Raw genomic sequence first — 15,687 nt, forward strand, 5'->3', positions numbered from 1 at the left:
AGGCAGCTTGTTTGAGTGGAACCGACAAACAGACCCAGGGGGCTCCAGTATTTGTCAGTTTGTTTTGGTACACTGCTCATTGCTGAACTTGGTAGGCTTTGCCAGTCTCTGAGGAAAATGATGCAGTACAGCTTAATGTGTTTCCTCTTGCCGTTCCTTCAGTGAGTGAAAGTATCTCTTTAGCACTCATCAGTCTTTGTGTTTCTTCTGCAGACTGCCTAGGGAGACTGCATGAGACGTGTAGTCTCATGATCTGGAGAAAGGCCTCTAACCTGGTCCCTCACAACCAAACAGTGGCTTCTCTTGATCCCTCCTTCATGGAGGCAGGTGTACCAAGTCTTTAGTTTTCTTGTCCTTGCCAGGGCAGTTAGTGCCACTCAGCAGCATCCTTTTAATCCAGTAGGATTCTGGAAAGAAGTAAAGTGTAAACCGTACCTTATTGAAGTAGTCATCCATAAGCATTTTGAGTATGTCTTCTGTCCTGCATTATGCGCCCATAGTGCAACTACATCAGCCTCACCCACATAGCCAAGACACCTGTGTTAGAGAGTTCAAACACTGTGCTACTAATACTACAGATTTCATGCAGGTATCACAGCACTTGAATGCATGGGGAAACCAATTATGTTAAGGAATAAACAAGCCATGAAAATAGTTAGAATAGGTTAAAACATTGAATCATGACTAACACCATAAATGACGTAAGAGGAGCCAGCTCTTCCCAGACCCATTTAATCTTTCTCTCTTCACACGCATGTCAGCTAGTACTGTCAGTTGTGGTGTGCTTTTTTACTGAGGCAGTGCTGGTTGACATTCTCCTCTGCTGTTATTAACACTCTTACATTCATTTGATAATCCCCAAACTATGTTCCTACAATACCAAGGAAAATGCCTAATTATTTATTAATTACAACACTGCAGGCTGGCCAGCTTTCCTGGTCCTGTGAGCTATCCAGCACAGTCTTTACATGGACAGCAGCCAGAGGTTACATACCAGATATCTTAAGAGTCATAAGGAAGGAGAATCCAGGAGGTTGTCACAGGTGAGGAGTGGCATTGCTATCCAGCAGTCTCAGCTATCCACTGCCACATGACTCTGGCTGGGTTTCAGGCTATCTAGTTAATACCTTGTTAGCTGACTTCTCCAACAGCCAGATCAGCTAGCAGCCCTGCTGCAGATCCTGCAGAAGTCCCTGTGGCATGGAGGACACTGGGATGGCTCAATCTTGCTTGGCAGCTTGGCCACTTGGTTACATTGCACGTAATGTAATTTCACCTTAAAACTCTATACTTACTCCTCTTTATAAACCACTAACCAATTTCACACAGTAATGGGCATTTCTAATTCTTGCCAGAGAAGCATCACTGGGACACTAGCTGTAATACAAATTGGGTTTATTAGTGAGATATAAAACAAGCTAGTATTGTTAAAAGAGATTTGTGATTTCAAGTGTCTATCCTCAACAAAAAGGATTGCTTTCTAGGAAATGCTGAGCAGCAGTGCTCTGAAACCCTATTTAGTCTCTCAAGTTGAGCGCCCAAAATTACGATGTTCTTTTGAAAGATTTCCTATGTTGTTTTAGAAGAGCAAAAAAGGCTTGCAGTCTGTGTGACACATGGCTGTAGGGTATCCATTCATGTCTTTCTTAAAGAAGGACATTTGTTTGATGACTTTCAAAAGTTCAGACTCGAGGTAGTTATTAGGAATTGTTTGAAGAAGTCAGAGTGCAACTTATTGAAAGTTATTTATAGTAGGAAAATAGAAGTGTTTTCACCATACTGAAGAGATTGCCAATGTAAAGATCTTTTCTGGTTTGCTCTGATAAGAAGATTTGAAATAAATGTCCTGTAGGTAAGAGATAAATTGAAACCTAGGCTGATAACATTAATTAGCTATTCATGTAAAGAAAAAGAACACATAACTTGAACATAAAATATGTTTGAGATTCCAAACTCTTTTCAAGTTTTGATGGAATGGCATAAAATTCTCATGAGATTGGTTTGTTTGAAGTCTGATAACTAAGATAAAAACGAACAATGTGATTCTGGTTTTGAAAGTCAAATAGTTTGGGATTGATCCTATCCCTCAGATATATAAACATGGTATGTCTTATACTGTAATTGTACCCTTACCTGTGAGCAGGAATACACGAAAGTCTCGTAAACCCAAACTTGTAACTCCAAAAGATCTTGTAACGGCAATTATTTCCGTGGAAGGATGAGTGAAGGGAATGAAGGCAGCACAGCTGTTCCTGCTAATGCCTTCTTGCTTCATGTGGCAGCACAGAACAGATTCAAAGTGAACATAAATTATATTACATGTAATGTGTCTAGCTTCTGCTATCCAGTTCAGAAGTTGGAGTTCAGAATAATTTTGGATCTTTTTAAATCTTGTTTTGATGTTATCTTAATTTCTATTGACTTTCCTCCATTCTCCTGCTTGTTTCCATCTTCCTCAGTAATAAAAGTAAGACTTGGCAAATGCATGTGCTCTCTGATAAGATTAAATAATGTTAAGCACCTGCTCCTCTTGGTTATTGTCCGCAGGAGTTTATTACCACTTTCTAAAAAGACTGTTCAGTGTGTTTCTGATGGATGATGTCTAATGCCAGCTGTCAAGAAGTTTAGTCCCATAACATAATAATGACAACTAATATTCACCCTCCTCTAAAATCAAATAAATGAACCAGCCTTCCCTTTTCCTGAGGCTAACCTGGGAACCTAACTTTACTTTTGGTAGGAAGTAGGATCAGAAGAAGACTAAAGAAGTACTGTACTTCTCCTTTATGCTTTGGACAAGGATTTTTCACAGAGCACAAGTACTAACTAAATTTCCGTTTTAGTGTTCATAAGACTTTAGTGTTCATTGACTTCAGAGGTGGCAGCATTAGACAAAGAATACCATTCAGAGTGCATTAGTGGCTATAGTATTCCTGCCCTGTTGGGAATGCATGTTCTGCACAGAGACACGATTCACAGTCCTGAGGTGGGTTTGCCACTTTTATGAACTGTAGCTAGCAGCTGTCTTAATTTTACTTCTGGGCTTAGACTTACTAAGATGTCATTTAAGATAACATACCAGCTTTTGTACAGAAGGGCACACTTTCCTACCTGCCAGCATTATTCTGTAGAAAATGCCTGTCAAGACATAGGTGATGGCAGTTTCTTAAACAGATGTAGTAGCAAGTCATCATCTCATTTGTAAGAGGTGTCAGTGAGGGAGCTCTTCAATTGTTAGTGTTTTTAACATTACTAACTGTGAGCTCTGGACCTGAAGGTGAGGAAGGTGAGAGACATAGGTGCCCTGGAAACCTTTGCAAATATCAGCAGTTACTGGGAGGCAGTCAATATTTCTGCTCATTGTTTAGGCTTTTTCTTGTGTACTAGACTATTTCAAGTGTCAAATAGGATTCATGATAGGAAAATCAAAGTACTATTTTCATTTATTTTCATATATAGTTTTTTTTGTAGAAAATATCCTGAGTTCACCCCAGATTAAGGACTGAAACCCTAAGTTTCATTAAAGAAACTATTTGGTGAAAGAAATGACCCGCTTTTCGCTAAGGCTGCTGAATGCCCCTCCCTAGAGAAAACTGTCCTGAGGCTGGGTCCATCCGAGACCTCTGTCTGTGATAAGGAATGGCAGTCCCCGCTAAGTCAGTTGGTGAATTCACATTGTCCTGCTGCTTCCATTACCACTAAGCAGTGCAGCTGCAATGTTGATACACTGCTTTGTCTTCCTTTATTTTGCCATCATATAGATTGGCTGTCTTTAGTTAAGGAATTTTCAACTGGAGATATTTAGTTGTTAAAAAATTTCTATTTCCCCTTCTCTGACCTCAGCAGCTACACACACAGATGCACTTATACATGCATGTGTGAGGGAAAAACAAATGTGAGAAGGTGGTAGTCTTAAAAAAACATTGTCAAGGTTGATAGTGTTTTTACTGGTTGTTGGAAGTTTGTGAATTCCTTTCCAGGTGTCTTGGCACTTGGAGGCATGATACAAATAAGCTGGCAGGTAAGAAATGTTTTAAACAAAATAAATGGCTGGAACAGCAGACTGCAAGAACAGTACCAGTAAAAAACAAGTAAGAAATGCTTATCTGAGGGCTGTAAGCAAAAGCACAGGAACATTAAAATACTTAGCATTACTGTAGTAAGAAAATACGTGGAGGAGGAGAAGCAAAATCACAAGACATAATAATAAAGAACAATTATACAGTCCTGACAGGAACTATCATTTAAGACAATAGCAATCATAAGCTTTACAGCTGAAGATGTTTTAATAATGTAAAGGTCATGTTGGTATTTGTGGTACATTGTATATTGCATTTGTAAAGATGTCTTGGCATGGAAGCTCTCCTGACCATGGCACTTTGACAATATTCCTGAAGCAAAGAAGTGCCCAAGAGCATGCAGATGCTTACCTATTCAGGAGGATGGTATCCTTCTGATTACACTGAGTATTGGAAATGATGCTTCTTGTTCAGATGCTTCAGCATTGCATGGCTTCACTGGAGAGATGATTCCCTAGTTAGTCTCTCCTGGGAAAATGTAGAGCAATGCAATTAGATAACACAAACAGGCTAGAGAAATACAGTTTCTAAGGGCATCTTGCAGAAGTGGTGAAGACATTCTGATTTAGGTTTGGTGAGATACATGAAATAATTTTCCACTAAAATAAATTCTAAATGCTGAAATCAAAATTGGAATTTTTCAAAGCTATCTTAGAAGGCCAGATAGCCATCTACTATTCAAATTAATGGAATTATTTAAAACAGATTATGTAGCTTTCTCTCTTGGAAGTTTTCACTAGAGTAGATCACACAGATAAGAAAGTTAGCAGTGTTTCACCCTTCTCTTTGAACACACAATCAAGTGTCTAATAGTCAGTCTGTCATTTCAAATCCATTACAAAATCCCACTTTAAATCTAAATAGTAAGCTGTTCCTCAATAATGTGGGCTGAATCCCTTTGAAAAAAGAGAATATCTATGCTTTATTTCAAGCAAGGCAAGTTTGGGAATATTTTTCTTTCAAAAGGACACATTCCCTAAGCACACTGTTATCGAGCTGTCAGTCTAAATGACTTTGTTTCTCTCCAGTCTCAAGAGATCCATGCAAGCAGAATGTGGATTTTGTACACACCAGTGAGGTGTCAAGGCTCATCATGGGTATTGAGGGTACTGAGTGTGAATCTATACAGGGCTTAGGCCAAGCTGTAAGGTACAAAATGAGTAACAGCAGGTAGTATAATACAGAACTAGTAAAAATCCCACCTGCATCGCCATTGTTTTTGATTTTAAAATAAAGAAAAGTTTAGTGAATAATTTCTTTCAAGGTTATTACTGACGAAAGGGTACCTTTCACTCTAGGTACTGTCCGGAGCACTTTAATATAGGACTTACAGTAAGAGGACTGGTTTTCTATACATTACTAGGAATGGAAATGCAGTTCTAAGCTCTAGGGAATGGGATATTAGAAATCCTATTAGACATCCTATGGTTAAACATTAAACAGAAACCCCATGGTACCATTAAACAGATAGCTAATACAAAGTCACTATGAAAACTTCAGTGGTAAACCCATCTCCAAGCTCACTGGCAACTGAAACAATCAAGAACAAATTTGGGAGCTAAAACAATTTAAGCTTTGCACTCTGAAAGGAAAAGCAGGTGGAGTTCCTCACAGCATATCAGACACAGGGTGATGGATGTTTGCCAGAGAGAGAAGAAAAAGCTACTTTAATGTTTTCCTTGTGAATCACTTCATATGATAGGTTACAGTCGACGAAAGGAGAACCAAGGTCCTCTGCCAGTGGAAATGGATGCAGAAATTTGGCAGAATTTCACTTAGAGATGGAACTAATTTTCCCACAGAAAGGTTGGTTCTGAGTTTGTGTCCTTCTAACATAAATAACAGCATTTTCTTTAATCAGATAGACAAGATTTCTCCCCTCCTGCCCCCCCAATTTTCCAACATCAAAGCAGCCAAACATACTCGTAGAAGATACTGTTTTACTATGGAATATTTTGGGACATAGACATGGTTTTAGTATCTACTATCAGGTGAACAATATCTAGTCTTAATTTTCTGCTGGCCTTTGTATCAGAGAAAACTCTGCTATTAGTAGATCAGTAATGCTTTTTCAACAGAACCAATAACCCTCTTCAGAGCTCATTTTCTTTTCCAAATCTCGCCTCTTGTTGTCAGTATTGTCCTGTGGTTCTTTAGGAAAATATACACTCATATTTTTATATGGAAAAAACTGATTATCTTGCAATTTCCTTAGACTGTGAGCATTCACCGATAATAACTTGCTGCCTACATAAGGTTAATAGAATTATTTGATGCTGTATGGAATGAACAGGAGGAGGTGACTGAACTAGAGTTACTGATCGGTTGATTTTGTCTCTGATGACTTCTTTGGAATGTCTAAGACATCCTAACTGAGGGTCCATAGAGGGAAATAGACCAAAACTTATGACCAAAAACTTCAGGGAGAGTATAGGCTTGGCTGTGAGATCCCTTCTTTCAGCTGTCAAGGCTGTTTTGCATTTAATATTTCCACACAATCTCTGGCTGTCTGTTTGGGTAAGTAATGTCCTGGCTCTGGCTCTCCTTCCACCTCGTGTTATTATGGAGAGTTGAGTGGGATAATAGCAAGAGGCAGTTGGATTATAGCTCTCCCTGCTCATCCAGACCAGCTGGCTTGGAGAGAAGAAGATAATATAGGAAGGGATATGATGATTTATTCTGTGCAACAGGTATCTACTCTTAGCTGGGAGTCTCTTCTGCTACTTCTGGGAAGGTCTGCCTCTCACAACAGGCTCTAGCTACCAGGATGATTAAGTACAGCAGCTCCTTGGAATTTGGTTATAGGCAGTATTAAAATTTAACAGAATAGTTAGCTTTGATACAGTCCTGCAACGTTTCATGTAGGAGACTCAACTTCACCAAAAAGGCTTGTCTCTGGCTAGGGTGGAGAGCAGCAGTGTGGAAGGGTTTGATGTCTGGGTATGAGAGGTGACTGCTGCTAGTGCAGGAGCAAAAAACAAAGTTAGGAAGAACAAACAAATCTTAACAGAGACCCCTGCTGTGTCTATCTAGAAGCCCAGGAAAAATGAATGTAGGCCTTTTTAAATTATAGAGGGCCCCAACAGAAACTGGGAAGTGCCCTATGTATTTGGGTTTTTTTAACACTTAGTCATAAAATCTTAAATACTAGAAGAACTGTCCAAAAAGGATGCCCTTCACCTTTAGGAGCAGGCAAAGGACAGGTGAGGAAAGCCAATGTCTATTTGCACGTAGTATGTAGCAACATATCCCAGTAAAATAGCCCTGTGCTAGAAGTACCCAGTCACTCATTCAGGATACTTCTAAGGAAAACTGAAAAGATCTCCGTGTGATATACTGCAGCACAATCATTCTCTGATCACAGCTGGTGACTCGATTGTGCTCAAAGATATGTGACTCTCTTAATTCAGCTATAGGTGGTTCCATTGTTGACAAATTAAAAATTGCCAGTTGACTCATATAATACTATTTGTCTCAGCCATGTCCTGTAGCTGTGACTGCCATAGGATCTTAGGCTCTATGCAGTGCCTCTGCTGTATCTGTTTTTATTCTTCTTTCTGATCCCTTTCCAGCATGTTTAAGCTTTTCCCAAATGAAAGCTATCATCACATTTTACCAATGTTTATGTATTATTTTGGAACACTGATAATTTTTGCTAAATTGAATTGTTACATAGAATATGAAAGTCTGTGCCTGCTGAAAAAGATACTTTGACAAAACCAGCCCACTTTTCTTGAATGATATTTTGATGAAAGAAGTACTAACACTGTTGAAATGTCATTTTCTTACAGAAATATCCTATTATTACTATTTATTGTAGCAGAAGAGGCCTAAACATATGAATAAGGCAAGGCATGCTGGGAGACTTAATATCTTTTATTAGACCAGATGATACATCTGGAAAGGAGTCAAAGACTCCTTCTGTTTCAGACCTGAAGCAGGAGCTGCATGCCCCAAAACCTGACTTGTTTACCAATAATAGCAGCTGGTATAATAAAATTTATTGCCGTTTCCTCCAAAGCTTGCCTAGATTTTTATTTCAGAGCTTGCAATGACTTGCTGCTTTGAATTTTTACTATTTTTTAGTTGAATTAGAAGAGAATAGGCATTTTTAAAAAGCTAAATTCAGAGTATGATTTTCAGAATTTGAGGATTTTGTTCTACTTAGAAATATAGCTGAAGTTTTAAAGTCTCATCCTTCAGAGCAGAGAATCTAAGTCCTGCTCCTTTCACCTCATTACCTGATTTCTTAGTGGGAGAATCTCTAAGACAGTCTTTGATGTATCTTTACTGGAAACTAGGTCGACAATTAGCTCTGTTAAAAGAGCCGAGTCCAACAGCATGGAAATGGGATGACCCTCATTCTCCTGGAAGGAATGTTCTTACACAGGGCGATCAGAGTGGCCCCAGATGAGTGCTAGGAAAAGCAAAGCGGACAGTTAGGCCATGCAGTCTGTTTTCTCCAAAGGTAAGACCTTCCTTCTTCAAAGGTAAGACCTTTGAACATAGTGACCCAAGTTCATCCATAATGTTGTTCCCCTATCAGTGCTGTTATACAAAGTCAGTCTGACCCTTTGACGGGAAGTATGAAGATGAAAGATAGTTGGAGAAGCTTTAAAAAAAAGAACACCTAGCAGGCCTGTTTGTTTAGTTCAGTAATGCTTTCTTAAACTTTCCACTTAATGAAAGAGTTTGCTGACATGTCGTTGTGTAATGGAGTTGTAATGCAGTAGAGGGATGCTGTGTTTGAAACAGCGAGCTGCTGCATGGTAATGAAAGGATGCTTTTGCCATGGTAGGGGACTGTTTGTGTCATGGTGGGATGAGAAAGACCCTATTTGCTTAATGGTAGGGTGCTGCTTGTGCAGTGATACAACTGCTTTGGCAATGGAGGAGATCGCAGAGTGCCGGCAAGATTTGAGAAACCCCAACTGCCAAGTGACTTTGTTTTTCTTTTCATTCTTTTCACTGAGGCATGGAGAGAGACAGCCTAACCTTTTGTTCCAGTTGCATTTTTTACATTTTATGTTGTTTTGTATTATGTTTAACAAACTACTGACATCTGGAGTCACAGCAGTCCTTGGCCATGAAACACTGTTTCCATTACAACTTAGACCCCCCTCTTTGCCTTTTTATTTGCACAATAATACAACACCCTGTGTGCATCCCTCTGTGCAATAGCTTAGTCTCGTGAAACCACAATCTCTTTATGTTCTACCCAGTCCTCCGGTCCTTTCATTTATTTTTCCATTTGCATAATGGATAGACAATGCCTTACTGTTATCAACTAGTTTTTGTCTTTTCAAGAACTTAATTTAGAAATTACTGCAATGTATATGACTAGATAGATGAAAACTCCAAGGAAGAGATTTCTATTTTGCCTGTGTTGGTACAGCCGCATCCCATTCTGTAGGCTTGATCCAGCTAAATTTTGTAACCCTGTGTTGTACAGATTGGGAAACTGAGGAATTAAAAAGACATGGCAAAGTCTACAGCAGAGTCCCTGTCTCTTCGTTCTTGTTCAGATTCTCATCCTTACAGCCAGGATCTGTACGGCACATTTCTCCTTTCCCAGGGACATTGGGTCACATTTGAGTTCTGCTTTGATAGAAATAGCAGAATCAGCATATCCTTACATGAGTTCCCCAGCAAATGTTATATCAACCTTTTCTTGTTATGTTTTTTATTATTTTTAAATAATATAAAATGCGAAGAATTTTTACCTACTGTTTTGAAATAACCTCTTCATTTTAGATCTATGTCTTAGGATTTTTAAATCTATGTCTTAGGGTTTTTAAGTACCACAAAAATTAGGCTTAGGGAGTCAGAAACCTATGAATTCGCACAGGCTAAACTAATTAAGTCATTGCAAACCTAAAGACCAGGATCCTGGAAAGAAATTTGCTGAGGAGGAGTTGGACTTGTAGAAGTTTAAGCATCTTCATGGGGAGAAGCTGTGTTCCGGGCACAGCTGGGAAGGCAGGAGAAGGAACTGTCTGTCTGTCACCAGGCATAAGGCCCTGCTATGTAGCATATTCTATACAGTGTCAGCTCTACATTAACCTGTGCTGGCTGCCAAACTGTGAGGGAAGTGACAACAGCCAGTGGCTGCTGCGATATGGGTACAGTGCAGGGATTACTGTGTGCACACACCAGAGAGTTCCTTACGCAGGAAGGCCAGATCCCCTGGGCATACTTGTGCTCTGCTCTAACATGCAGCCCCATGCATATCTGTGGATCTGAGATCCAAAGGTCCAGGAAGACTGCTTTTCATGCATGAAACTGAAGTCTTCCTTCATTTCCTTTTGAACCCTCACAGAGTCAAAATAGATGATTCAAAGAAGAGGAAAGTGAGTAAAGCAGTTCTGTTAAATGAGAAGGTGTGAAATTCTGATTCTTGGGGTTATGTTCTCCCCTCCCTGAAACAGTGTGATACAGAGGATTTGGCCATTAGTATGAAGAGGCTGAATTAGTCCTACCCATTAATTCCTCTGGAAGCGATATGTCTCTGTACCCTTGACACCGGCATAGACTGATGCATGACATCTTCATCCCTTGCAGAAAGTGTTAGAGTCAGATTTTAATAATAAATCCAGCATTTTGACTTCCCTCAATTTTAACAGCAGGAGCTTTGTGGGACTGGTGAATACACAAATGCTTTACAACCCAAGGTAAATTACATCTATTCTAAATACAGGTCAGAAATACAGAGGTTAGACAATATAATTCTCCCAGATTGGAACTGGAGACAGAGTCAGCCAGAGTAAGCTAGGACAGATGAGAGCTAAGATCAAATATACCTCAAAGTAATGCACTCAGCATGTAGCTCTCATATCCAGCTAGTAGTACTAAAGATACAGATCTCTTCAAAAGATAAACTACATATGTTCTCCCACAAATACAACTAATGAAATCTCACTGTTTCTTTTTCTGCTGCTTTTTTGCCCTACAGCTGCATTTTTTGAATAGTTCTGAGTTTGTTTTTTTGCCACTTGCAGTATGTTCTCCCAATTAGAATCATAGAATAATTTAGGTTGGAAAAGACCCTTAAGATCATCGAGTCCAACTGTAAACCTAACACTGCCAAGTCCACCACTAAACCATGGCCCTAAGCACCACATCTACATGTCTTTTCAATACCTCCAGGGATGGTGACTCAACCACTTTTCTGGGCAGCCTGTTCCAATGCTTGACAACCCTTCGGTGAAGAAATTTTTCCTAGTACCCAATCTAAACCTCTCCTGGTGCAACTTGAGGCCATTTCCTCTCGTCCTATCTCCAGCCACCTGACAGAAGAGACCAGCACCCACCTCACTACAACCCCCCTTCAGGTAGTTGTAGAGAGCGATAAGGTCTCCCCTCAGCCTCCTTTTCTCCAGACTAAACAACCCCAGTTCCCTCAGCCGCTCCTCACAGGACTTGTGCTCTAGACTCTTCACCAGCTTCGTTGCCCTTCTCTGAACATGCTCCAGCACCTCAATGTCTTTCTTGTAGTGAGGGGCCCAAAACTGAACACAGGACTTGAGGTGCAGCCTCACCAGTGCCAAGTACAGGGGAACAATCACCTCCCTGCTCCTGCTGGCCACACTATTTCTGATACAGGCCAGGATGCCGTTGGCCTTCTTGGCCACCTGGGCACACTGCTGGCTCATATTCAGCCAGCTGTCAGCCAGCACCCCCAGGTCTTCTTCTGCCGGGCAGCTTTCCAGCCACTCTTCCCCAAGCCTGTAGCGCTGCGTGTGGTTGTTGTGACCCAAGTGCAGGACCCGGCACTTGGCCTTGTTGAACCTCATACAATTGTCCTCAGCCCATCGATCCAGCCTGTCCAGATCCTTCTGTAGAGCCTTCCTACCCTCCAGCAGATCGACCCTGCCTCCCAACTTGGTGTCATCTGCAGACTTACTGAGGGTGCACTCGATCCCCTTGTCCAGATCATTGATAAAGATATTAAACAGAACTGGCCCCAATATGGTGCACTGGGGAACACCACTTGTGACCGGCCTCCGACTGGCTTTACCTCCATTCACCACAGCTCTTCGGGCCTGGCCACCCAGCCAGTTTTTTACCCAGCAAAGAGTACACCCATCCAAGCCACAAGCAGCCGGTTTCTTCAGGAGAATGCTGTGGGAAATAGTATCAAAGGCTTTACTAAAGCACATGTACTTCCAAAATCTCTCATAGCTTTCTAGAGGCAGCTTTGTTTTATGGTAAATTCATCCTCTCCTCTACTGCTATCAAATATTACTCCTGGTACTGATATTTACTCACTGTGAACAGGCACAAGCAACTGTAAAAAACCAAAAAATACGCCAAAACATTTTCATGTGTTGTGTCAGGAGGCACAAGTGTTACCATGTGACTACAACAGTGATGCTGGCAGTTTGACCATGGCTTATTTAAGAAGAAATTTTTTTTAGTCTAGCAGACCTGGAAATATTAAGAATCAGCTCATGAAATCTAAAATTGCATATGAGATTATCATAATAATCCCCCTGGTCCTATAAATTTAATAGAATTTTTTGAACAATGACAAGAACATAATTCAATGCAGCAGGATTCTCACATTTGATTGGTGGAACAAAAGATGTAAAAAGACATACTGACCTCAGTGTCTAAGAAACTGTGTTCTTCCATGCCTATTCCATAGGAAAACAGGGAAAGTAAAAGAATGCTTATTTTATTTAACTAAATTTACAAAATAGGTAATAACTTTTGAGGTTTACCATATTTCGTTTTTGTTAGTAGAGGAATTCCTATAAATAGAAACACTATCATGTTTCATTGCATTTCTTTTATATGGGTTCTTGGGCTTTTGCCATTCTTTTTCTATTTGGAAAAGTCACCATATTTTCCCTCCTTAATGAAATTCAGGTGAGCAAAGAGCAGTTCATTATTCTTTGGCAGATAAATAGCTGCCCTTTTTTTCAAATATGCTAAAGTTTTATGTAGAGAATTTCATTCCCAAATTGGTAGTGACAGAAATCAAACCATAAATGCAGTTGAAAACACTCTTTGCCAATGGAGTGAGTATATTGTAGTCTTGGTCCATTTTTGTGCCTGTTGGTTATGATCTGTTCAGATGTACAGATTTGCCAGACAGATGTACCCACTCTCACATCTAATCAGTTGTGTGTGCAGAAACAAACAAAAAACCCCTAACAAAACAAGAAGATCAAGGCTGGAGTAGTGGTTCTAACTTTACTAACTAAAACCAACAAGTGCAAAGCAAAATTTTCCACGATCATGTCATTATAATTTGTAATTATTCTGAAATTGCATCTTAGAGCAATCATCTTTGGTTTGAGGTAGCAATCTTTTCTGGTTTTGTAGGCTGATGAGTTACAAGCATTTTTTTCTGAAATAATGACAGATGGTAAACAAATGAGGGATAAACTAACCTGCTAAATAATATGACATGAAATTTAGCATTTAAATTCCCATCTGGAATGCCTTTACACTCAAATAGTCTTCCGGGGTTTGGGTGTGGATTTACTCAAAGTGCTGCACATTTCTGAGTCTGTAATGTAATTTTGAGTCCCTGGCAATAGGCTGAGGCACACACATGACTGCTCAACTGATATCAAAACCTCAGGGACCACAGAAGGTAGCAATTACATACCCTCACAGGGTGCTCATTGCTTGGGGGTTTTAGACATTATTATTGCAGAAATCTGCAAAGCACACTGCTTAACAGCCGTTTGCTGAAAGCTATCAGCCCTGATATTGTTATCATATTCCGATTTCAATGCTCCCTGAAATTTCATGACTTACTATTCCCTTTTCCTTTACTGTAAGTGATTTAGATACACTTCAAAATAACATAAATCCTGGTTACTTTTCTCATAAATCCATTATCCTCTATGCTAATCCAATCAACATGTATATTGACATATGCACTTTACTCCAAATGGCTTCATGGAAATCATAAATAAATAGTCAACACGTCAACTGAGTGATTCTGGAATATACCAATGGTAACATGAAAAAAAAAAAAAGTCCCACTTTTTAAAGGAAATGCAAAGTATTTATAAATACAGTGATTCTAGGTATTATCATCTGACAACCTCTTATTATCACTACTAATATCCAGGGTTTTGTTTCTGTAGATTTCAAACTTTTAAATACTGTTTTATATATCAAAATTATGTTTTTTATGTGCATTACTTTCCTTTTGGTAATGCAGTATGTTCAGACTTCTTACTCCAATTTTTTGCATAACACCGGTAGCATTCCCTAAGCTATATGCTGGCATCAGGACTATTTGGAAAAAAATCCCAATACACTGGATTTAACATGCACACATGCGGCAGGGACACTCACATGCACAGACTACATCTTACTGATGCCCAGCTTAGCCAGATGTTTCTATATTGAAATAACAAACAGTAAGCATATTGGACTAAAATCCATTTAGCATTATCCACTAGCAAAACTCCAAAATCGAGTAGCACTTAGCTTAAAAAAGTGTTTTAATACCTGATTTGTTTTAGTTAGGTTGGACTTGGCATTGTGTTTACGTTTCAGATTTACTGTGGGAGATATTTGCATAGTGTCCAAGGGGTTGCTTTTTATATTGTCATATTTTGTACAGAAAAGTAAAAATTATTAAATATCAGCTCAAACATGTCTGTTAGGAACATTGTATCTACATTAAATTATAAACCCACAAAGTTCTTCAGGGTCAATTCTTTTAGCTTTTGAAATCTAATTTAGTAATTGGCTTAATATCTAAGGTTTTACCATTAGTATCACATGATCAGTCAGCATTATATATAGAGATATAAAAATGATACTCTTAATGGCAAGTTTTTGACATAGCTGTACCTTCATTTAGGTATTTTGCATACATGTTTTCATCATACTTGGAAATTTTTGAAGGTCTGTGTGACTGCAACAGTTATCGATGAGAATATTTTCACTGCAGTCAGTGATTTGCCAAGGAAAGATAAGAGCACACATCTGAGAGCCTGAGACCAGATATCCTGTCTCATACATGATTGTCCCTAAAAAGAGACAACAGTTTACCCGCATCCCTTGCTTAATTCCAGGACTAGTGAAGGGTATCAGACTTCCAGCTTCTGATTCTGATGTCTGTTTTTCACTAGTTTAAGGCTGTCTCAAATTATTCTGTTTATATTTTTTCTTATTTTGCCTCCCCCCCCCCGCCCCCAGGTCCTCTCCCCCAGATGCTGTTTCCCACACAGCAGCTGGTGAAGGACGCAGCTGTATTGTCTTTATGAGGACAGAGAATTCCCTACGGCCAAATCTTTCCCACATTGACTATTAAGGCAAAGTCTTATCTTTAGGCTTCCTATAATATGTCTCATTTGTAGTTAAATAAATGAATAGAATATAGTCTTTCTGGCTGCAGAAGAATGTTTTCATAAAGAATAAATAAAATTGTGATAGCAGAGAAGGCATGTTTGGGTGCTAATGGAAGACTCATTTCCGCTATGGAGCCCAAACAAGTGAGGAGTATGGTTCCTACAGTGTGAGGAATCATGGCCATGTGTTGCATGTGGGATGAGTGGTCAGTAACCGCTCTCAGTTCTGCAGAGGTTCTGCCATTAGTAAACTGAGAGGCTTCGATAAACCAGTCAGTATGGTTG

The 15,687-nt window shown here is 39.5% G+C and overlaps 1 long non-coding RNA gene across 2 annotated transcripts; it reads right to left on the reverse strand.

Moving 5' to 3' along the window:
• Positions 1-156: 156 nt before the first annotated feature.
• Positions 157-15,176, reverse strand: LOC115333323. 2 transcript variants are annotated; one of them, XR_003920761.1, is made up of 3 exons: positions 15,104-15,176; positions 4,431-4,547; positions 157-407 (listed from the first exon to the last, which is right to left on the reverse strand). It is a non-coding gene; the product is annotated as an uncharacterized LOC115333323 (long non-coding RNA). The 2 variants fall into 2 exon arrangements; XR_003920762.1 differs by having other exon boundaries at positions 4,431-4,544; positions 15,104-15,172.
• Positions 15,177-15,687: the final 511 nt, after the last annotated feature.

The sequence above is a fragment of the Aquila chrysaetos genome, chromosome 20, assembly GCF_900496995.4.
Source record: "Aquila chrysaetos chrysaetos chromosome 20, bAquChr1.4, whole genome shotgun sequence".
Taxonomy (NCBI): Eukaryota; Metazoa; Chordata; class Aves; order Accipitriformes; family Accipitridae; genus Aquila; species Aquila chrysaetos.